The sequence below is a fragment of the Alnus glutinosa genome, chromosome 14, assembly GCF_958979055.1.
Source record: "Alnus glutinosa chromosome 14, dhAlnGlut1.1, whole genome shotgun sequence".
Taxonomy (NCBI): domain Eukaryota; kingdom Viridiplantae; phylum Streptophyta; class Magnoliopsida; order Fagales; family Betulaceae; genus Alnus; species Alnus glutinosa.
Genome location: NC_084899.1, coordinates 25,510,517 through 25,535,333, shown reverse-complemented (window position 1 = coordinate 25,535,333; position 24,817 = coordinate 25,510,517). Strand labels below are relative to the sequence as shown.

The 24,817-nt window shown below is 37.3% G+C and overlaps 2 long non-coding RNA genes across 4 annotated transcripts; both read left to right on the top strand.

The window, feature by feature from the left end:
- Positions 1-14,063: 14,063 nt before the first annotated feature.
- On the top strand, positions 14,064-16,310 carry LOC133857087 (uncharacterized). 2 transcript variants are annotated; one of them, XR_009898301.1, is made up of 3 exons: positions 14,205-15,170; positions 15,497-15,527; positions 16,102-16,310. It is a non-coding gene; the product is annotated as an uncharacterized LOC133857087 (long non-coding RNA). The 2 variants fall into 2 exon arrangements; XR_009898300.1 differs by lacking the exon at positions 15,497-15,527 and having other exon boundaries at positions 14,064-15,170.
- A 2,885-nt stretch (positions 16,311-19,195) lies between these two features.
- Positions 19,196-21,957, top strand: LOC133857086 (uncharacterized). 2 transcript variants are annotated; one of them, XR_009898299.1, is made up of 3 exons: positions 19,844-20,817; positions 21,144-21,174; positions 21,749-21,957. It is a non-coding gene; the product is annotated as an uncharacterized LOC133857086 (long non-coding RNA). The 2 variants fall into 2 exon arrangements; XR_009898298.1 differs by lacking the exon at positions 21,144-21,174 and having other exon boundaries at positions 19,196-20,817.
- Positions 21,958-24,817: the final 2,860 nt, after the last annotated feature.

Sequence of the window (24,817 nt, the reverse complement as noted above, 5' to 3'; positions counted from 1 at the left end):
AGCATCATGTTCGCTTTCATTGTTTGAAATTTCTGATTAAATCATTTCCCCATTGTTTTTTTTTTTCTTTTTTAATTGAAAGGGGGGGGGGGGGGGGGGGGGGGAAGTTATATGGGTGGATCTTTCTCACTCTTGATCGAATGGAAGAGAAAATGAGAGCTCTTGTAGGAATACTTCCAAAAACGAAATGAGTAGCTAGTGCGCAGCTCACTTAGTTAAACAACAAAAATAACCAAAAGAGCATCCTCTTCAAAAGAAGAACAACTAAAGCCACAAGAAATAGTTAGTCGAGTAGCTAATAAGACTGCCGAAGCTTCACACTTGATAGCATCCAAGAAGTGAAGTTTTTAGGTAGCTGCTAGAATAATATTCCCCAAGAGTCACTGACAACAGCTAGCAACTGCAACAACAAAATTCTTCCTAATTGGCACATCAAAATTACCCTTAACATCATTGGGCCAAGGAGGAATCCAAAGAGATGGAAGAGATGCATCACGCTAGACACTCTAGTAGAAGAAATATGCTTAATTGCTTTGGCAGGATCAAGCTTTAAGTATTCATAAATCAATTTGTTCATGGACATCCAAATAAAATCCAAAGTAAGAGCAACAAATAACTAATATCTATGGACTTCTATTTTTGAATCAACAAGCAAATCAACATGCTTGATAATGGCTAAAATCCAATCGGAGATAGGCCTAGTCGACAACCTAAAGGTAAGTAATCCGCCAATAAGAACTCCGCCAAAGAATTCCTGTCGCTTCCCACTTGGTGTTTGTAAACATTCTCGAAAATTCTCATTTCGTTTATGCTTTAAGGATTAAGAGTGATAAAAACCCTCATTTGTAATTTTTTTTCCTTTTTCCAATTTCCCCCACTTGAATAGGTAAAAAAAAAGCATCAACATTTGCAGAAGGCACAAATCTGCCAATGTGCCCGTGAAGACAAAAGATTCCAAGCGATCTTCCAAATTAGATATTTAAGCCTTGCTTGAAGCTTATGACCCCGAAGGCTATGCCAAACATCCGGAGGGAAAATAGTGGTTTTGCCGCTAGTGGACATAGAAACCGCTAGTGTGCAGATGGAGAAGGAGCCCAAGTCCACTAATCAAAAGTGTTGATTTGAGGAATATGCATGAATGCTTAAAATGTTATGAAGGGGAAGGCTCAAAGAGATAATACAAGAGCTGATTTGATGGTGACTCTTTATGATTTAGGAAAAGAGAAACAGAAAAAAAATCAAGAGTAATGCTATTTTTCACATGTGACATAAATTAATTACAAACTGTTTGTAGCTAATTCCTAAAAACTAGCCTAATAAATTTTGTCAAATGTTCCTTAGCATGTGAGAATTATATATTTTTTTTAATTGTATGTGCTTCTCACATATTTTCTTATTAAATATTAGTAAGAAAATATGTGTTTCTCATATATATGCTTTAAAAATACATGTCACTTTATTAAACTGATTTGTAGCTAATTTCTATCCCTAATTCTCATGCATGTCAATCACTTTAAAATAAAATAACACAAAATAAAAGTCATTTAAAAAATCTCACGTCAGCCGATTGGCATGAAATATTAGATGTGATTACTCAAAGATCAAATTAGGGGCTATATTTGGTATTTTACCTTTCTTGTTAATTTTTTTTTCTTTAAAAAAAAAAAAAAAGTTACAGGATAGTGAAAAACAAATCAAGATTTCCTAAAAAACTTCCAAGTTAGGGTATTCTCGCAAGTAATTTTTTTTTTCCAAATCTCAATTATTGTTTTCAAATTAAATAATTAATATCTTGTCATATCGGCAGTTTTCAATTTTAACATGTCAAAATTTACCAAAATTTATCACCTTAATATTTATTATTTTTTTCATTGTACCCTGAATTGCGTACAATGAAAATGATTAATTAAATGAGCATGATAAAAACCAAAAGGGTTGAATTATTTAGGTGAGTAGATCAGTTTGATTCAGAAAACGAAAAGAAAAAATAATAGATCAGTTGAATTACGTATAGGTATGCCTAATTAGATGGTAGGGACTAGGGGATCACAACGGGGCAGGGTAGCCGTGTGGGCCAGGTTTCTCTACCCCCATTCCAAACCCAGCAACTCAATTGCCTCTCTCCATATCAGTCACATCTCGGCCCGTCCCCACTGCATATTAAATTTTCAATAATACAGATAGAAGAAAATCAGTTAAATTACATCCTACCCTCCAAACTACTGCATTATATGCGCTCACACCTCTAAGTTACTAGAGAAATGATTCTTTCACCATCTAAATATACAATTTTTCACCATCTTGTCTATGTGGCAAGGTGGTCCTCCACTTTATTTTATTTTTTAAAAATAAAAAAACTCTAAAGTTAGTAGGAGACCACCTTGCCACATAGACAAGGTGGTGAAAATTGTATATTTAGATGGTGGAGAATCATATTTCAAGTTACTACAACTGGCCATTATGGACTACCACTTTGTTTTAAGTTGCACCCCAATTCAGATTTGGCCGTTAAATATGGATGGAAAACATGCATGTTCGATCGATGCACTAGACAAGTTGCAATGAGTTAAAATTTAGAGGTAGGGGTATAAATGAGGTGATAATTCGGGAGGGACAAAGTGTAAATTTATCTTATAATATATGTAATTGTGTATATATATGACCCTTCGTCTCGTGAAACTTTTGTGTGATGGATTTTATCAACTTTAATAATCCAACTTGGCATGGAATGCAATAAAAAACAAAATGGAAGTTCGGAAGAGCGAGACGGAGTAGTCAGTCAAAATTTAGAAATATGAGCTTGAGATGTCAAGAAAAAAATTAAAATGCATGAAAAAAGCTAGGGTTTTAGAACTCTTATTAGTATATTATTGAGAATTTCCTTAATTAACTATGTAATTATTTAAGGATAATATTGTAAATATATCTAGAGAGAAATGGGATAAGACAGCTTAAACTCATTTTCATCTCATACTTTTTGGCATGTAAGTTTAAAATCGATCCCCGTATCCATGCTCTCATCCTCTTTTATTAACACCTATATATCCCTCTTATTAGGGGTACATCAACCAGAAAATTACAATAAGAATTACGATGATAACAAGCTAATTTAGCTCGTGAGCCACTTATTTGCGTTCCTACTTAAGCATATAAGTGCGATGAACCGTGGAACCTCTCTTCTTCTTCTTCTTCTTCTTCTTTTTTAATTCACGATGAGCTGGAACTTGATTCCTCTAAAGTTATTACTGTATATATATATACTTGTTTATCAATAGATTTTGGGTCAAATTAATAACATGCAGACCGTATTAATTAAGGATGGACTAACTGTTAAGTGAAATTTGGCACTACAAAAAAAAAAAAAAACACAGTTCTTTTGAGCCCTTTTTTTTTTTAGCCGTTTTAAGGCTTAAAAATGGTTCAAAATGGTTTGAGCTGTTTTTTTTTTTTTTTTTTTTTTTTTTTTTTTTTAAACCGTTTTGAAAATGGCTCAAGAGTGCCAGTATTAAAGTGCGAATTTGAGCCGTTTTTAACTAAAACGGCTCTAATTATAGCCGTTTTTATTAAAACGGCTCAAACCGGTTTAAGCCGTTTTGATTAAAACGGCTTTAACCTGTTAAAGATAAAATGGCTCAAAATAATTTTTTTTTAAAAAAAATAATAATTTAATTTCCTAAAAGACCAAATTCAAAAAATACTCAATTCATTTATTTGTACAGTGTCATTGATTTAGAAACAACAACTTATCATGGTTAAGAAAACACCCCATGTGTGTTTCATAAAACTACATGGTACATTCAACAAAAGCACACATCAAGTTCTCATAAGTTGACAACCCACAATTATAAAACCCTACAGACAACATACATGGCAACAGAAGAGATACAGACACTCTAGTCATGTACGCAACCCTCATTCCCAGTGCAGCAGCAAATGCTACAAAATGGTCTATTCTAGATGTCTTCAAAGGAAGATCTAGAACCTTGTAAATGAAGGAAATTATGACCATTAATTGAACCAAATATATTTTCTTTTATAAGTAATCGCAAATTTATTAAAAACTTTAAAGGCGCAATCCAAGTACATGGAAAGTATTCAAGAGAGAAGTTTATCAAATTGTGGAGAAGAGATCTAAAACAGTATGAAAATTTGAAAAACTACAATCTGAGGCAGCAACCCAAAGAACAAGTCTTAAAGAAAAAGAAAAAAAAAAATCATTTAATTCCACTAAGGTCCTCAAAGCTACGACCGTGTTCCTCTTATTATTTGCAGGGTTGATGAACCAAATATATTGGCCTCAACTTATTTTTAACTCACTTAAAATTGAAGATTTTGGATGTTTTCAGCTAGGGAGCATTTACAGTTCCACTTCTTTGGATGAAAACCCTGAGGTTAACTAAAATATTCTTTTTCCAAGAATTCAGAAAAAAAAAATCTTTGTTGGTAAAACATCAAAAAGATATAAAGTGAAAGGTAGAACTTATACTTACAGTTACAGTTTCAACCGAGTAGTAGCCACAATCAACATAATCTCCCATAAACAAGTAATTTGTATCTGGACACTACCAACAAAAATATGAAACAGAAATAAATACTTAAATTGTGTATGTTAAGTGATTAATACCTCAAAGCAAAGACAGTTGAGGTGACAGGAAACCAAAGACAATGCAAGAAGTTTAATCAGATAAAACGTCAACCGGGGAAATTAAAATAAATGCAACAAAAATTAAAACATTCAACCAAAGACGATTCAGATAAAAATGTCACATCTTGCAGTCTCGATTAGGGACAAAAGTGAGTGAAAGTAAAGCACATCATCAGCATTGCAATTATTTATATTTATAAATATCAACATTGCAATTATAAGCTAGGATGCACAAAAAAATTGAAGGCTCAATATCTACCAGAAGAAAATTGAATAAAAATCTAGGCCAAAATGAATCCTACAAAGTTCTTCTGCAAATTCATAGATGAAAACTCCCAAAATTACAATTTTCTTCGGAACAAGCCCATAAGCTAAGTCATGAACACCTCAAGTCAACTAAGTCTATAAGCCTCTTTCACACTTTTTTTTTTGACAAGTCAGAAGCCTTTTTCACACTTGCAACAATAATTAATCTTAACACATCATCATAAACATAGCAACTGCAGTTGGAGAATTTCAATTCTCAAATTGGAAAAACCAGTCAGTTCATAAATCTCAAGCAGTAATTGATCACCATTCCTTTCGCAAACATAATTTGAGTACAAAGTTAAAATCCCCAGTCAGAGAAATACCTTCCCTCCAATGCAAAAAAGCTCTGCAAGGTTATGGAACTGCCCATGAATATCGCCACAAGTTGTAACAGGGCTTTTAATAAGTTGCAGTCCAAAACACCAAAATATTAGTTAAAACTTGCCACTCTGATAAATAAACATTAGCTGAAAAACATGACGATGCATATAAAAGAAAAGCATGCATACAAAACAGCAACAAAAACCCATGGCGAACATATAAAGCTTGAATTATGTAATGAAAAATAAATTGACAAGTAATGAAAAATAAAGTTGATACTACCATCAACTAAATCTGTCATTCTGAAAGTTCTTTACCAAAAAAGCCATTTATCTTGGCAAATGAGTGCTTTAACTCCTGGTTCTTCTACTTTGTGCATAAAATAACCCACACGTAATGGAACTAAATTCATCATAAAAAAAGATAACAAAAATCCAACTTTAGACAATATGAGCCTAAACTTCATGATCTAATTATCGTCAATGACTCAATGGCAAGTAGAATTTCTCATCAAACGTGTCATGACAGCTTATCTGCAAGAAGCCAGTAGAGAATTAGGCAGTCAACCACAAATAGTAACTTTTTACAGTAAGGAGCTAAATTCCCCCACCCTCCCAGCATTCAGTGAGAAATGCAATATGATCGATCGTGGTACGATCTATGTGATAGGTCGTGGTACGATCATGTGTAATTGATCGTGGTATGATCATGTGTAATTGATCGTGGTATGATCATGTGTGATCGATCGTGGTACAATCTACGTGAGACATTTTTTTTTTGTTCAAACGACTCTAATTTGAGACTTTTTTTTTTTTTTTTAAACAGCTGTAATTAGAGCCGTTTTTATCAAAACGGCTCCATTTTGAACCGTTTTTCTTAAAACGGCTCAAATTAAAGTCGCTTTAAAAATAACGCTAATTTGTGCTATTTTTACTAAAACGGCTCAAAAAAAATTTAGAGCTGTTTTAACAAAACTGCTCATAAAGCCCCTTTTTTTGTAGTGTGGGGTTCGAATCCTTTATTTTTTTTTTGGATGAATAAGGGTTCGAGTCTTTTAATTAGTACATGAGTAAATTTTTTTAAAAAATAAAATTGGGGTAATACAGTTTTCACTACAACACTTTACAAACTCACGTAGTAATTGCTAGAATATATGATATTGTTCTAATAAATTAAATCACTTGATTTTTATTTTTTTTGAGTATTTTATATTGTAATTTTTATCAAAGAAATTAGAGTAAAAATGTAGCCACATTGAGCTCTTCTCTAGTGATGGATGCATGTAAGTGTTTAACAGTATCATATGGTCCATATATATAGTGTTGCACCAAAAAGGGTGCAAGCCCAAATGTAAGTTTTTGCAAGTAATAATTCTTAATAAGTACGAGGTCGATCCACAAGGAATGGTAGATACTAAGTAAAATTTATATTATTGTGCAGAAAAGTAAATTGAATTGATTTTTTTCCACTAAAAAGTGGAGCAATTAAGAGATGATAAACTAAAATTAAATTAACAAAAAGTGAATCAAAGAAAATTAATGGGAAACACTAAGGTTCAGAGACCCACCAAGTATTATATTACGTACTCATGAGACTTATAAAATATAAAATAATTTAGGGACAACTTCACAAAAGGGTATCGAACTATACCGCGTTTTGACGAAAGGGTACGGAACTAGCAAACTTGTCGAATCCGGGGTTTTAACTATCAAAATAAGTCTCAGAAGGGCATTCCGTCTGATTTTGGCGTTAAATCCTCACGGATGAAGTCACATGACTTCCATGTGACTTTTTTAATGCCATTTGCCCATTTTGCCCCTCACTTTCATGCATGTAAATACAACTCATCAAGCTGGACCCACTCTCCACTCACACATGCAGATTGTTGTCATCATCATCAACCCGAAGAGAAGCTCTGAATGGTCCTTTGAGGAGTGGAAGAACCAACATCACTACAAAAAAAAAAAAATAGCATTTTGCCACTTGCATTTCGCCACGTGTATGGACACAATACACGTGGCGAACAGTTTGCCATGTGTAAATGGCCATGTGTGCGACTCGTGTTAAATTCGAGTGTTACTAAATACACATTTTACCGCGTGTACCACAATACACGTGGCCACTGTGCCACGTGTATTATGGTACACGCGGCTGATAGTCTTGGCCACGTGTATTGAAGTACACGCGGCAAACAGTCAGCCGTGTGTACTAAATACACGTGGCTAACTGCTTCATTTAAAAAAAAAAAAAAAAAGAGAGAGAGAGAGAGAAGAAGAACAGAAGAATTAGACACTTTTAGCCACGTGGAACTAATACACGTTGCTAACACCATTTTTTAAAAAAAAATAGGGAAGACGAACAAAATTTATGTTCTATCTGTTCTTCTTCCCTATTTTTTTTTTCGCTAGTGCCCTCGCCATAAACTTTTTTTGCAATTTTTTTTTTTAATTTCCCTCGCCGGAAATTTTTGCAAGGTAGGCGAAATCACTACAAAACTTCCCCATGAAATTCGATCCAGAAAATCCCCCAAAATTAATACTCCATCAACCACATTACCAAAAAATACCAACAAAACACCAAAAAATCTCCAACAAAATACCAAAAAATACCAACAATCACCAAAAATCCCAACAATCATAAAAAAATCAACAACAAAAACCAAAAATCACAAACTTTCAGATCAGAGAACTCAAAGAAACAGAAGGGAAAAAAAAACCTCAAAAAACACCGAAAAAACACCCCCTTGGCTTCACCGGTGTGGGACCATGACCCCCCGGACTCCGGTGCCGTCGTCGACCACGACTCTCTCTCATAATCGCTCCAGTTCTCTCAGTCTCCCTTTCCATCTCCCTGTCTACGTGAAAAAAAAAAATAATAATAAATAAATAAATAAAAACAAAGAAGAAGGAAAGGCGTTTGTGCAAGAAAAAAAGGGGAAGAAGGAAGAAAAAAGAAGAAAAAAAGAGAAGAAGGAAAAGGCCAGGCGTGTAAAAAATAGAGAGGAGGAAATGAAAAGATAAAGGGGAGAAATGGAAAAAAGAAAAGGGGGGAAATTAAAAGTTAAAGGGGGAAGGGGGAAATTAGAAACAGTTGGACGCGTGTAAAAAATACACATGGCCACTTGTTTCTCAAATGCAACCTGCCACATGTCATCAAGACACGTGGCTAGTTGGCCGCGTGGCTACAGTAACCGCTACTGTAGACACGCGGCGAATTGCAGCATTTTTTGTAGTGCATGCATGACAACGTTAGAGAGACGAACCGGCCAGGAGGAGACCGACAAACGAAACTGGTTTAGTGAACGGAAAATGCCGCGTGGTGCCGACGCCCCTTCTGGGACGCATGTCTCCGCAGCTAGCATTCGCCTTCGTTTTCACCTTCCTCACAGTCACCATCGTTTTGCCGAGTGCTCCATCAATAACTCCAAGGTGACATGCAGCAGAACCCAGATAAAAGCAGAGGAAATTCCATGGCGGCTGTTAAAATCCAGTCTAACAGCGCAGCCTTCTTCAACTACAGAATAACTAGCAGTACAACATCAAGCATATCTACATTAGCGCATCGCCAGTTCTTCATAGATTGTGAAATCTACGGTGTCACAAACATCATCATAGGCTACGCTGCAGTTGTAATCCAACGCTCTAAAATCATTGTGACATAGGAAACCATGCCAGTATTGGCAAACATCATATTTTCTTTGTCTCTGTGTGCGCGAGAGAGTGCGAGTGAAAATTAAAGGTGAGAGCCGTTTGAAGTCGCATACAAAGTGTAAGAAAGTCCAAAAATCTGACTATAACTTAAGATAAGAGCCAGAAGAACCAGCTCAAAGCCGAAGATGTCGTGTCCAAAAATCTAACTGTAATTTTCAGCTTCCTCTGTTTTAGCTTCATAAAACAGAGTGTAAGAGAGTGGGTTATGTTCAACTCTTCCACCAACCATAATCATCTGTTCCTTTTCCAAAGGAATTCTAGCAGGTTTGCTGCTAAGTTCCTTAAATAATTTTTCCAGTTTATCAACACGATGTATGCATGGATCGACACGGTCTTCTTCATTCAAAGCTTCAACATTTAGTCCATCAAACTTGCAGTACTGAGGGTAGTCATCATTGTCCTCCTTCCCATGGCACTATCAGTAACATTAGCTATCCCTTTTGATTAGAAGGCAATCCAGAACACTGCGGCGACCCAAGGTATACCCTGTCATGCGAGAACGACCAGACAGTGTTGAACTTATATGCTGGAAAATACTACGTACAATAAATCAATTACAGTTACTACACAATCCGAGTTGTAGACCCAGGTATTCTAAACGATACCAACTCCTTCATCCCTCGTTATTCTCTAGACAACACTAATTTCAGTTCTAGGGATCCATATGATCTACATATTTGGAACTATGATCAGGCGAGTGTGGTGGTATTCGTGAGTTGTGAAAAGCCATTGAATTATTGGATATGTATGATCATTTACTTATGTTTTCTCATATGAATCTCTTGTCTCTAGCTAATTTTGGGTTGTGGCGGGCTAGTTGTTTAGCGGCCGCTAAGCCGCTAACACCAGCCCCGATTATGGCAATTTTTTAGACCACAGGAGCCATAGTGGTAATCAAAGGCTGAGAACTCTAGGCTTCAAATGTGTTTGAACGTAGTTACGTAGAGAATATGTGAAGCTAGCTTGGTATTTATAGGCGTTTGCATGGGTTTGGTCACAGAAGGAGCACGTGAAATGGACTTTTAGAGCAGAGAAAAAATAATTTGGATTGGTGAAGGTCAAGAGTTGATTGACTAACTCATTATTATATTCATCAAGTGAAATTCAGTAGTGAGGAACGAGAACTTTCGTCCACTTGCTGGTTTCGACTGTTGGGTTTGACGCAGGTGAGAGGGGAGGCACTTGTGATCAATTGTATGCTACACCCTCCCCCACTTCAACCACCGAGCACCCGAGTCCGTGGCTTCCTTTTTATCCAGAGCCAAGACCCTCAACTCGAGGATGGTGACCTTGGTGGAAGAGGAGATGGGCGACTTCTGTAAAGGCGACTTCCTGAACCGGTTCATGGACACCTTGCACCACTTCTCGGTCGTGTACGACTCACTGGAGGCCAGGTCCCCTATGCAGAGCCGAACTAGGGCTTTTTAGTGGAGCTCTCATCTACCGTGGCAGTGGGGAGGATGAGAGCTGCTCTTGGGGGGAGTGCATTTTTCTTCCAATCATGCTCTGCAAATCTCTCTCTCTCTCTCCTTTATTTTCCTTTCCTTCTTTGATGATCATCATCACTGTGTTTTTCTCATTGTTCCTTCAAATTCCTTGGTCGTTACAGATGATGTGGACGCGGGCGTCCTCTAGGTGGGTCTAGTTTGGCAGATACTGTGGACGACGTTCGGACTTGGATGAGACGGATGGTGGAGATTCAACAACGTCAACGTGGAGGTTGAAGGTGGCATGGTTTATGGTTTTTGTTTTTAGTTTTTAGTTTTTTTTTTTTTTTGAAAGAGCTGAGGGGCAACACCAGTAGAACAGGTTAAAATAAGGAGTAATTACCTTTCCTCCCATCAACTACCAGTCATTGTCAACATGCCCCCATGAACTGACACCTCGACCAAAAGAGAGCATCCAACTACCAACTTTACACACTTTGCCCCCTTCCGTCAAGGAATTTCGTTAACTTGGACGGAATATTCCATTTTTGGGCGTTAATTTTGGTTTAAAGACCAAAATGCCCTCCAACAGTAATTAATAAAAAAATATTAAAATTAATATGTTTAAAAAAGTTGAGGGTATTTATGTCTTTTTACGAATTAAACTGACGGAAGGGGGCAAAATGTGTAAAGTTGGTAGTTGGATGCTCTCGTTTGGTCGATGTGTCAGTTCATGGGGGCATGTTGACAATGGCTGGTAGTTGATGGGGGAAAAAGGTAATTACCTCATAAAATAATCACATGAAAGTCACGTGACTCCACTTCCGTGAGGATTTAACGCTGAAACCAGACGGAATGCCCTTTTGGTTAGTCATATTAGTTGGCAATATGTTTTTTTAAAAAAGAAAATAGAATAAGGAAAGAGAAGTATTTGGATTGACACAGATGGTTAACTATTCTACACTTTTACGTTAAGGAAATCAAAGTGTAAATACAACTGCATTTGTTTGTAAAATTTAAAAGCATCCAACATTGGCATGTAAATTTTATTGAATCTTTTTCAGTTATTCTATATTTCCATTGGCATTTAATAGAAGTGTTTAGATTGACGAATATGGTTAATGCATTTTACACCTTAATGATAAGGAAAGAGAAGTGTAATACATTATATTTACACATGCCATCATCATATTCTGCATCACTGTCGCTTGAAGATGAATCTTTATGATCAGAGTCGTCTGCATGTTCAGAGTCCGTATCATTGTTGCTAGATAACTCCTCCTCCCCGTTGGAGTTTGTGTCGTATTCTTCAATCGGCGGGTTATTGCCAACGAACAAGTTTGGATCAAGTTGCACATATAATTCATCAATAGGTATTGTTGCATCATCTCTACATAAAATAGTGGAGTCTTCAACAATGGCAATATTGCTCCCATCACATACTCGTTCTTGGTATACATCAACGTTCATACCTTGGTCATCATCTCTCTCCACTATTGCTGGAACATCGTATATGTTTCTATTGGTCAACTTCTACACCACTTTCTAATTATCACCTAATTTGAGATCATTCAAGTTAAACACTTGCGCAGCTTGAGTTGCTAAAATGAATAGGTCAAACTCGTACCATTTACGAGAAGTATTCACAATCGTAAAGCCGTTGTCTATTTTCCTTCCTATCGTACTCCCAGTGTCCCCACCAATCACACTCAAACAAGAACACCCGATTTGTGCCAGGATAACGTAACTCAAGAATGTTCCACAGCTCACCATAGCACTCAATGATCAACCCGTCGTGCTCACCTCGAACAACAACTCCTCTGTTCTGGGTAGTACGATTTTGTGCACATTCTTTTGTGTGGAACCTAACCTCATTCACAATACAACCTTTATAAGATCTAACTTGACGCTCAGCCCCGTATGCGAGATCATATAATGGTTTTGAGACATATTTTGCATTGTGCCCACTACGGTATATATTATCTTTAAACCAACACTCGAAATTAGCCTCATGCTTCTTCTGAATGTCATGGCAACCATCTCGTTCGATCAACTGATAGTGTTCACTGCATAAATATCCGAAATAAAATGTTAGTTGTCATCTTGTGATATGAGTAAACATAAAGTAATGATAAGAAATCTCTATTACTACACTTACTCCAAGTATAAAGCGGTGTCCTTACAATTGCTAAGCACATACCATTTAGCCATTGCAAAAAGATTCTCATCAAGTGTTACCAATTTCGCTGCACCCAACGGTCAGACTTGTTGACTAAACACATCCAACTCTTCTTCCTTTTCTTCTCGGCCGATGTCAGCACTTCTCTCGGCACGATTCCATCTTGTCTCAATATCACGAAGATACATTGAGCAAAAGGTCAAACACTCATCAGCGACGTAGCACTCAGCAATTGAACCCTTCGTTCGGGCTTTGTTCCGCACATACCTCCTATATATACCAAGTGTCCTTTCAATTGGATACATCCAATGATATTGCACTGGTCCTGCAAGCTCAGCCTGTCGTTGTAAATGAATTGCTACATGGACCATAATGTCAAAAAACATAGGTGGAAATATTTGTTCCAACTTGCACAAGATAATGACAATGTTGTCATTCATTTGCTTCAAGACATCTACTTTCAATGTCTGTACACACAAATGCTTAAAAAAAGTACTCAACTTAGTAAACGTTGTTTGTATTTCAAGCTTTACATACCCACGGATTGCACCAGGAAGTAAGCGCTGTAAGAAGACATGAGAATCGTGGCTTTTCATTCCCGAAAGCTTGCCGGGCAGCTTGTTCACACACCGACTGATGTTAGATGCATACTGATGAGAGCCAAATATTGCATATGTGGACCCCTTAATTTGCATTTATTAAACCTTTAATTTTGTTATTTTCTAATGTTTTTTGGTTAATTTTGGTATTTTAGTATTTTGCAGGTCATTGAGAGAAAACAATAGCTCTATGGTGAAAGAAAGCACACTTTGAGAAGACTTAGATGATGTGGTTATGTTCAACCAAATCAAGGAGAGGACTAAATCGGAATTTCTCTAATTGGAGTCAAAATCGGATTAGAATTCAGATTCTGCACATGTTACAGCATTTTAACCATAACTTTCAGCTCAAGTATCCGATTAAGGTGAATCAAGTGGCGTTGGAAAGATAACTCAATTTTATACAAATCATTGTGAAATAGGATATTCCTAATTCTGACATCTACTATGCCAAAAGTATCCCACAATAAAAGACCGCAAATCTGGACGGATTTGGAGTCCTTTTCCTTATTGGATTGTGTTTTGAGTTTCCTACTCAAACTATGAGACTGTAGCGCCCCAGATTTTTAGTAATGCAATTAATGTCTTAAACTAGAATTTAAGATTAAATGAATAGACTGACGGAATTATTCAGTAGACTAATTGGCATAATAATATTAATAAATAATATTAATGTGTAATATGTACAATATATATTTGGTTTATAAATTTATTATGTTTAAATATTATTGAGATAATAATATTACCTATGAAACGAACTAGACTCAAAACGGGTTTAAAATTACACTCTAGTGAATTATTATTAATAAAGACCTAGTGTAAAAATACCTAAATCTGCAATAATATCTGCAGGTGATTCGATGCATTTTCTGATAAAATGCTTACCGACACTCTCTTCCACCGACAGTGTTTATATTTATTTATTCATAAATTGATTATTTTTAATCAGCCGTCCACCTGCTATAATCCATTGCCGACATTCTTGCCGACACTTATTCTTTTAAAACTGTCTGTTTCCCTTCAGAAAATACTCGCACCTCCCATGAACTAAGCTTCTTCCTTCTGATCTTCTTAATTTCCTCCCCCACTGTCTCTTATTCTTTGCTGTCCCGATGCATATGAGGAATTGAGATTGAGAGTAGGAGAGTGAGTTGAGAGAAAGAGATGAGATGAGATGAGATGAGATGAGATGAGAAATAGAAGCAAGCAAGAGATTAAGAGTAAGTAGAGAATTGAGAGAGAAGCAGAATTTGAGAGAGAAAGAAGGAGTGAAATGAAGAGAGAAACAGAGGCAGAGAGGGAGATCCGGCCGATCCTTCAGTAGAGTCCCGGCCGATTGTAGCAGACCGAGAGAGAGAAGATGAGAGACCCGAAGCCGTGAACCCCAAGCAAACCCGAAGATCCGGCGTGAGCCCAGCCAAAACCCACAACTCAGCACCGATGGCTGGCGGACGGCGTCACCCAGCAGAGCCCATCCCATCCCGGCGTGACCCAGGACCCGATCGTGGAGCCGTGAACCACGACCCGTCCAACCCAGCCGTGAAACCATGAACCCAACGAACCCGTGCGTGATCCAGCCATGATCCATGACCCAGCCGTGAAGACCACCGACCCAGAAGCCCATTCCAGCTGCGATTCAGACCAGACCCGTGAACCTCGGCCCAACCCAGACGATCCAGCTGAACCCGTGAACCCCGGCCCAACCCGTGACCCGTGAGCCCAGTCCAGCAAGCAGTAGCTGAGCCCAGTCCAGCCCATCCCAGCAAGCAAGCCCAACCCAGTCGGCCCACGAACCAATTTCAGCCCAGACCCGCTGAGCCTGACCCAGCAGTGATCCAACCATGACCTGAACCCGGAGACCCGACCCGCCGGTGACCCGTCTCCGGCAGAGTCTTCCGGCGACTTTTCCGGTAACCTTTCCGGCGACTTCCCGTGACCAAACTCACCGTTTTCACTAGATTTTCTAGTAAAATCCTTAATGTGAGTTTCTGGGTTTTTAATTAACTTAATGGTATATACTTACATGAAATCAATTAATAAGTATTTTAGATTATAACTTTGATAAATATAGAATTGAATATTTTGATAAATAACTTATTAATGTATATTATATTTATTGAGTGTTTAAATCATATGTAGAATAATATGGAAAATGAATAATCGGTGCTATTAAAAATATTAGAGGATGGTTTAAGTGTTAAAACTAAGAATAATAATAACATTAGGCAAAGAGGTTTTATAAATAGAATTAGGATTTGTGCTAAATGATGTTAACACTTTGTGTGGATATACCTATAATTTTTCAGATGATGACTTGAGAGACTGCATGAATTGGCTGTAAGTATTTCTATACTTACTGAGAACGAAGCTGGTGGTTTTTCCATAATATTGTGTTTATTGTTTTATTTAATTTGTTCATTGCATGTGGCCGATCATGCATAGCATATTGTGTCTAAAATAATAAAATACGGCTGATAAGATAGCCAGTGCATCAGTTGACTTGGGGGGTTAAAAAACCAAAGCTGATGTAGTAGCAAGGGGAAGAAAGGCTCATCAGTGAACCCTAAAAAGTGCGAGTCCGAAGTCTTAATATATAACTAATGCTGGGACCGGTAGGATTCCAGTAAAAACAGGTAAGACTTTAAGTGGGAGGCAACGGACGTGAACGGGTTCTGATAACCTAGAACGAGAGGTCTGAAGAAAGATGATCATAAAATACAAACTAAATGGTTACTACGATGCATATTCATACAACTCATACATTTGCATTATACGCATGGCTATAAAGCCATAACTGCATGTTAAGAGAATTTATTAAGTAAATCAGTATTCACCGTATTATTGGAAACAGTGGACTCACTTTGGTTGTTTTGTGTTTTTGTTCCTATATACATATATTCCGTTAATGCAGGTTAATAGACAAAGACCAGAACTCAAGAGGTTTTATAGCTAAGGACGCATAGTTTATATTTTGTTTGTAGTCTTCTGTGTTTATAGCATTTTATATTGACAAAATTGCTAATGATTTATATGTATTCTTTTGTGTCATTATGGACACCTGTTTCCTTGTATTTGTTATAAGAATTTTCTAATGAATATCTAGAGGTATTTAATTTAAAAGCTCTAATGTGTTATTTAATCCAAGCATGTTGGTTAAAAATATATTCCGCTGCGAGAGTTTATCTCTGATGTAATAACGTCACGTGGAAACCGGAGGTTTCTGCTTACGAATTTGCTGGCTCAAATTCGGGGCGTTACAGTATGGTATCAGAGCAGTTGTTCTGCGACCTAGTGAACATTCAGTGTCATACTGTAACTTGGGTAAGTTACAGTATGGTGTCAGAGCAGTTTGCTCTGAGGACCTTAAGACTTGACCCTAGATGTCTAAGAATAACACAAGAGCTATAGGTGTAAACCATTTTTATAAAATACTTTGTGTGATGTATTTTAGTGCAGAAACCTTCCACCTTGATGATGATCCTAGCGTAAGGGGATAAGAAATCGGAGGTATGTAAATAGAAGTAATTTCAGAATTAAGATGAGTTGATATCTAGTATTTTTGAGGCATAGTCATAAATGTTTCTTTTTGGAGATATAGATTACAGAATCCAAATGTTTAATACGTTGAAATAATTTATGGATATTAAGTTAGTAAATTTATAAAGCACTCTATAGATATTTCATGTGCTTAGAGATACAACTTTCCCATAACCATAATAAGGATAACCTAAGGATCAGAGATAAATTTTGAGGCTTTGAGGTCTATCCAATTAACCCTAGAATGTAAGGAAAGATATGTTATGATTAATGCATCTATTATTCCAAATCTGGTATCTTTTGAAGATAGGTGTATAAAGCGTAAATTACTGATTTATATATATTTGAGGAAATTAGTTGATCAAATGATTTGATGAGTTTTGGAGAGATTACTTTCCCTATGCATCTGATGAACTTTGGGGAAGTTTATATATCATTGAGGTTTTCTAGAGCTTAAGTTAAATAAAATCTTGATTATATGATTTATTGATTCTCTTAGAAATCCTTACTTGATGGATAAGTTTATGATTAGCAAATTTAAGTATTGATTGACTGCATAACTAAATTGGAGTAATACTAAAGATTTAATCTAATGAAATTTGAGGATGATAGTAATTATGCAGAAATAGAAAGAAGAACATAGTACCATATAAAAATTACACCTTAGTAAAAGATCGAGTAGAAATAAATAGTTCAATAGATTACAGACATATTAGATGATATGAACGGTGCGTAAAAGAATAATTATTGTCTTAACAAGATGAACTGCTTTTGATTCAAAGAAAAATAGACTTGCAAAACAGGACCTTTTCTGCACCATTCCCGGAGAATACTGGTATGCTTATACCTACAGGTATTTCATAATACTGCAGTTAGTTATTTATTTTTGTAAATAAAAATTTCTAGATCGAATAGAATACCTGACTAAGTTTCTGGGCGGAAAACCCTGAGGTTTTGGACTACACGCAAGAGGTCCTGGTGTTGTTCTTGGAGACGATTGGTATTCTGCTCCAAGTCAGCATACCTCTTTTCCAAGTCTTTCGCATAGGAATTCACCACCTTCTTCAACCTTTTATTCTCCTGCTGAAGAACCCGATTCCTTCGCCTAAAGTCCACATACATTCGCTGCAAAGTCAAGATTTGAACTTTCAACGCTTGAATTTCGTTCCCTCGAACTTGCAGACGGCGAGCCATATTGGAAACCGAAGAAGCACCCTGAATACTGAATGCTAAAGAATCATTGATGGCTTGAGCATCGGTCCTATCAGCCAACAACTTTTCATCTCGAGGAGTCATGATGCCTTGAGCTACAGATGCAGCTACTGCATCACTCAGCATCACAGAGTCATTAGTCAGAAGAGGACCTCTCTGAGATAGGAACAATGGGCGCCAAATTTCTGGTACTACAGGCGCAGCATTCAGATCAAGATTATTTTGAGAGGATGAAGAAGCCATTTTTTTTTGGAAAACTAAGAAAATGATGATACTCCTCAAAGGACCTGATGGAGAAAAGAAAGAAATGAAGCGGTTATTCGAAAGATCTGAAGGAAGAAAAGAGAACTTAATCAGTGAATGAGACGCAGTCTAATCAAACGTCATTCTGAGCGTAGCTGCCACTACCACTAGCAGACAGCTCTCGAATCACGAGCTCTCTCATTTTTCAACTTTCACCCTTTTCACCTTCTCGAATTCCGAATTCACCCAATGGCTTTTCCGGATTTCTCGCCGCACTTTTCGCACCTTGCAGAGCTGGAAGAGCATCTCGAGATAGAGCTGGATGAGCATTCCGAGAAAAGGAGAGAGCGTTTCACGACCCACTGTCGGCACCACTTGCACCGTTTCCTCTCAAATCTCTATAAATTCATTCGTCTTCCCTCTTGCAAAGCACACCTTTCAGCTCTCAACCCTTCACACTTTGAGAGCCAAATCTTCTTCTGGTCTAAACTTATCATCGCTCCTGAGATAGAAGATGTAGTACCACCACCTCAAACCTAAATCAAGAAAAATGCAGCATCACAACCAGATTCACAAACAACGAAGCAGGACTATCCTTGATCTTAACATCTAGAAGCAGGATTATCCTTGATCATGCTTCTGAGATGAAGTATCTTTCTCTTCCTTCGCATCACCATAAAATTTTCTAGCATCTACTCTCAATCCGGTGATGGCGATCTGTGACAGAAGAGAGAGAGCACCACGATATGAGTACCGCACTCATATCCTTTCCGGATTGCTTGCCTTGACTTCTTTGCTTTCTTCACCTTCCCCACCTTCCTCTCCTTCGAGGCTTCCATGTTCTCATTTGGCAAGCTTTCCACCAAGATTATCAGAAAACATCCTCATAAAAGGGATTTGTTGTACGAGAAATTTTCCTATAATGAGAAATGAATATTTTCCCTTCTTCAAGCTACACATTTGTTTGATCTATTATACTTCTTGTTATTATGAGCTTAAAATATTATATTTGATAACTATCACACGGTGCGGTATACTTGTTTATTTTTTTTTTTTGTGTCTAATAAATTAGATGCTTCACATAAAAAAATCTGTATCACTAGACTTAAGATTTTAGAATCTAAATCTTTCCTACTTAGTGTAAACTTTATGCGAAGCATAGTTTACGAATTTCGGGGACGAAATTCCATTAAGGGGGGAAGAATGTAGCGCCCCAGATTTTTAGTAATGCAATTAATGTCTTAAACTAGAATTTAAGATTAAATGAATAGACTGACGGAATTATTCAGTAGACTAATTGGCATAATAATATTAATAAATAATATTAATGTGTAATATGTACAATATATATTTGGTTTATAAATTTATTATGTTTAAATATTATTGAGATAATAATATTACCTATGAAACGAACTAGACTCAAAACGGGTTTAAAATTACACTCTAGTGAATTATTATTAATAAAGACCTAGTGTAAAAATACCTAAATCTGCAATAATATCTGCAGGTGATTCGATGCATTTTCTGATAAAATGCTTACCGACACTCTCTTCCACCGACAGTGTTTATATTTATTTATTCATAAATTGATTATTTTTAATCAGCCGTCCACCTGCTATAATCCATTGCCGACATTCTTGCCGACACTTATTCTTTTAAAACTGTCTGTTTCCCTTCAGAAAATACTCGCACCTCCCATGAACTAAGCTTCTTCCTTCTGATCTTCTTAATTTCCTCCCCCACTGTCTCTTATTCTTTGCTGTCCCGATGCATATGAGGAATTGAGATTGAGAGTAGGAGAGTGAGTTGAGAGAAAGAGATGAGATGAGATGAGATGAGATGAGATGAGAAATAGAAGCAAGCAAGAGATTAAGAGTAAGTAGAGAATTGAGAGAGAAGCAGAATTTGAGAGAGAAAGAAGGAGTGAAATGAAGAGAGAAACAGAGGCAGAGAGGGAGATCCGGCCGATCCTTCAGTAGAGTCCCGGCCGATTGTAGCAGACCGAGAGAGAGAAGATGAGAGACCCGAAGCCGTGAACCCCAAGCAAACCCGAAGATCCGGCGTGAGCCCAGCCAAAACCCACAACTCAGCACCGATGGCTGGCGGACGGCGTCACCCAGCAGAGCCCATCCCATCCCGGCGTGACCCAGGACCCGATCGTGGAGCCGTGAACCACGACCCGTCCAACCCAGCCGTGAAACCATGAACCCAACGAACCCGTGCGTGATCCAGCCATGATCCATGACCCAGCCGTGAAGACCACCGACCCAGAAGCCCATTCCAGCTGCGATTCAGACCAGACCCGTGAACCTCGGCCCAACCCAGACGATCCAGCTGAACCCGTGAACCCCGGCCCAACCCGTGACCCGTGAGCCCAGTCCAGCAAGCAGTAGCTGAGCCCAGTCCAGCCCATCCCAGCAAGCAAGCCCAACCCAGTCGGCCCACGAACCAATTTCAGCCCAGACCCGCTGAGCCTGACCCAGCAGTGATCCAACCATGACCTGAACCCGGAGACCCGACCCGCCGGTGACCCGTCTCCGGCAGAGTCTTCCGGCGACTTTTCCGGTAACCTTTCCGGCGACTTCCCGTGACCAAACTCACCGTTTTCACTAGATTTTCTAGTAAAATCCTTAATGTGAGTTTCTGGGTTTTTAATTAACTTAATGGTATATACTTACATGAAATCAATTAATAAGTATTTTAGATTATAACTTTGATAAATATAGAATTGAATATTTTGATAAATAACTTATTAATGTATATTATATTTATTGAGTGTTTAAATCATATGTAGAATAATATGGAAAATGAATAATCGGTGCTATTAAAAATATTAGAGGATGGTTTAAGTGTTAAAACTAAGAATAATAATAACATTAGGCAAAGAGGTTTTATAAATAGAATTAGGATTTGTGCTAAATGATGTTAACACTTTGTGTGGATATACCTATAATTTTTCAGATGATGACTTGAGAGACTGCATGAATTGGCTGTAAGTATTTCTATACTTACTGAGAACGAAGCTGGTGGTTTTTCCATAATATTGTGTTTATTGTTTTATTTAATTTGTTCATTGCATGTGGCCGATCATGCATAGCATATTGTGTCTAAAATAATAAAATACGGCTGATAAGATAGCCAGTGCATCAGTTGACTTGGGGGGTTAAAAAACCAAAGCTGATGTAGTAGCAAGGGGAAGAAAGGCTCATCAGTGAACCCTAAAAAGTGCGAGTCCGAAGTCTTAATATATAACTAATGCTGGGACCGGTAGGATTCCAGTAAAAACAGGTAAGACTTTAAGTGGGAGGCAACGGACGTGAACGGGTTCTGATAACCTAGAACGAGAGGTCTGAAGAAAGATGATCATAAAATACAAACTAAATGGTTACTACGATGCATATTCATACAACTCATACATTTGCATTATACGCATGGCTATAAAGCCATAACTGCATGTTAAGAGAATTTATTAAGTAAATCAGTATTCACCGTATTATTGGAAACAGTGGACTCACTTTGGTTGTTTTGTGTTTTTGTTCCTATATACATATATTCCGTTAATGCAGGTTAATAGACAAAGACCAGAACTCAAGAGGTTTTATAGCTAAGGACGCATAGTTTATATTTTGTTTGTAGTCTTCTGTGTTTATAGCATTTTATATTGACAAAATTGCTAATGATTTATATGTATTCTTTTGTGTCATTATGGACACCTGTTTCCTTGTATTTGTTATAAGAATTTTCTAATGAATATCTAGAGGTATTTAATTTAAAAGCTCTAATGTGTTATTTAATCCAAGCATGTTGGTTAAAAATATATTCCGCTGCGAGAGTTTATCTCTGATGTAATAACGTCACGTGGAAACCGGAGGTTTCTGCTTACGAATTTGCTGGCTCAAATTCGGGGCGTTACAGTATGGTATCAGAGCAGTTGTTCTGCGACCTAGTGAACATTCAGTGTCATACTGTAACTTGGGTAAGTTACAGTATGGTGTCAGAGCAGTTTGCTCTGAGGACCTTAAGACTTGACCCTAGATGTCTAAGAATAACACAAGAGCTATAGGTGTAAACCATTTTTATAAAATACTTTGTGTGATGTATTTTAGTGCAGAAACCTTCCACCTTGATGATGATCCTAGCGTAAGGGGATAAGAAATCGGAGGTATGTAAATAGAAGTAATTTCAGAATTAAGATGAGTTGATATCTAGTATTTTTGAGGCATAGTCATAAATGTTTCTTTTTGGAGATATAGATTACAGAATCCAAATGTTTAATACGTTGAAATAATTTATGGATATTAAGTTAGTAAATTTATAAAGCACTCTATAGATATTTCATGTGCTTAGAGATACAACTTTCCCATAACCATAATAAGGATAACCTAAGGATCAGAGATAAATTTTGAGGCTTTGAGGTCTATCCAATTAACCCTAGAATGTAAGGAAAGATATGTTATGATTAATGCATCTATTATTCCAAATCTGGTATCTTTTGAAGATAGGTGTATAAAGCGTAAATTACTGATTTATATATATTTGAGGAAATTAGTTGATCAAATGATTTGATGAGTTTTGGAGAGATTACTTTCCCTATGCATCTGATGAACTTTGGGGAAGTTTATATATCATTGAGGTTTTCTAGAGCTTAAGTTAAATAAAATCTTGATTATATGATTTATTGATTCTCTTAGAAATCCTTACTTGATGGATAAGTTTATGATTAGCAAATTTAAGTATTGATTGACTGCATAACTAAATTGGAGTAATACTAAAGATTTAATCTAATGAAATTTGAGGATGATAGTAATTATGCAGAAATAGAAAGAAGAACATAGTACCATATAAAAATTACACCTTAGTAAAAGATCGAGTAGAAATAAATAGTTCAATAGATTACAGACATATTAGATGATATGAACGGTGCGTAAAAGAATAATTATTGTCTTAACAAGATGAACTGCTTTTGATTCAAAGAAAAATAGACTTGCAAAACAGGACCTTTTCTGCACCATTCCCGGAGAATACTGGTATGCTTATACCTACAGGTATTTCATAATACTGCAGTTAGTTATTTATTTTTGTAAATAAAAATTTCTAGATCGAATAGAATACCTGACTAAGTTTCTGGGCGGAAAACCCTGAGGTTTTGGACTACACGCAAGAGGTCCTGGTGTTGTTCTTGGAGACGATTGGTATTCTGCTCCAAGTCAGCATACCTCTTTTCCAAGTCTTTCGCATAGGAATTCACCACCTTCTTCAACCTTTTATTCTCCTGCTGAAGAACCCGATTCCTTCGCCTAAAGTCCACATACATTCGCTGCAAAGTCAAGATTTGAACTTTCAACGCTTGAATTTCGTTCCCTCGAACTTGCAGACGGCGAGCCATATTGGAAACCGAAGAAGCACCCTGAATACTGAATGCTAAAGAATCATTGATGGCTTGAGCATCGGTCCTATCAGCCAACAACTTTTCATCTCGAGGAGTCATGATGCCTTGAGCTACAGATGCAGCTACTGCATCACTCAGCATCACAGAGTCATTAGTCAGAAGAGGACCTCTCTGAGATAGGAACAATGGGCGCCAAATTTCTGGTACTACAGGCGCAGCATTCAGATCAAGATTATTTTGAGAGGATGAAGAAGCCATTTTTTTTTGGAAAACTAAGAAAATGATGATACTCCTCAAAGGACCTGATGGAGAAAAGAAAGAAATGAAGCGGTTATTCGAAAGATCTGAAGGAAGAAAAGAGAACTTAATCAGTGAATGAGACGCAGTCTAATCAAACGTCATTCTGAGCGTAGCTGCCACTACCACTAGCAGACAGCTCTCGAATCACGAGCTCTCTCATTTTTCAACTTTCACCCTTTTCACCTTCTCGAATTCCGAATTCACCCAATGGCTTTTCCGGATTTCTCGCCGCACTTTTCGCACCTTGCAGAGCTGGAAGAGCATCTCGAGATAGAGCTGGATGAGCATTCCGAGAAAAGGAGAGAGCGTTTCACGACCCACTGTCGGCACCACTTGCACCGTTTCCTCTCAAATCTCTATAAATTCATTCGTCTTCCCTCTTGCAAAGCACACCTTTCAGCTCTCAACCCTTCACACTTTGAGAGCCAAATCTTCTTCTGGTCTAAACTTATCATCGCTCCTGAGATAGAAGATGTAGTACCACCACCTCAAACCTAAATCAAGAAAAATGCAGCATCACAACCAGATTCACAAACAACGAAGCAGGACTATCCTTGATCTTAACATCTAGAAGCAGGATTATCCTTGATCATGCTTCTGAGATGAAGTATCTTTCTCTTCCTTCGCATCACCATAAAATTTTCTAGCATCTACTCTCAATCCGGTGATGGCGATCTGTGACAGAAGAGAGAGAGCACCACGATATGAGTACCGCACTCATATCCTTTCCGGATTGCTTGCCTTGACTTCTTTGCTTTCTTCACCTTCCCCACCTTCCTCTCCTTCGAGGCTTCCATGTTCTCATTTGGCAAGCTTTCCACCAAGATTATCAGAAAACATCCTCATAAAAGGGATTTGTTGTACGAGAAATTTTCCTATAATGAGAAATGAATATTTTCCCTTCTTCAAGCTACACATTTGTTTGATCTATTATACTTCTTGTTAT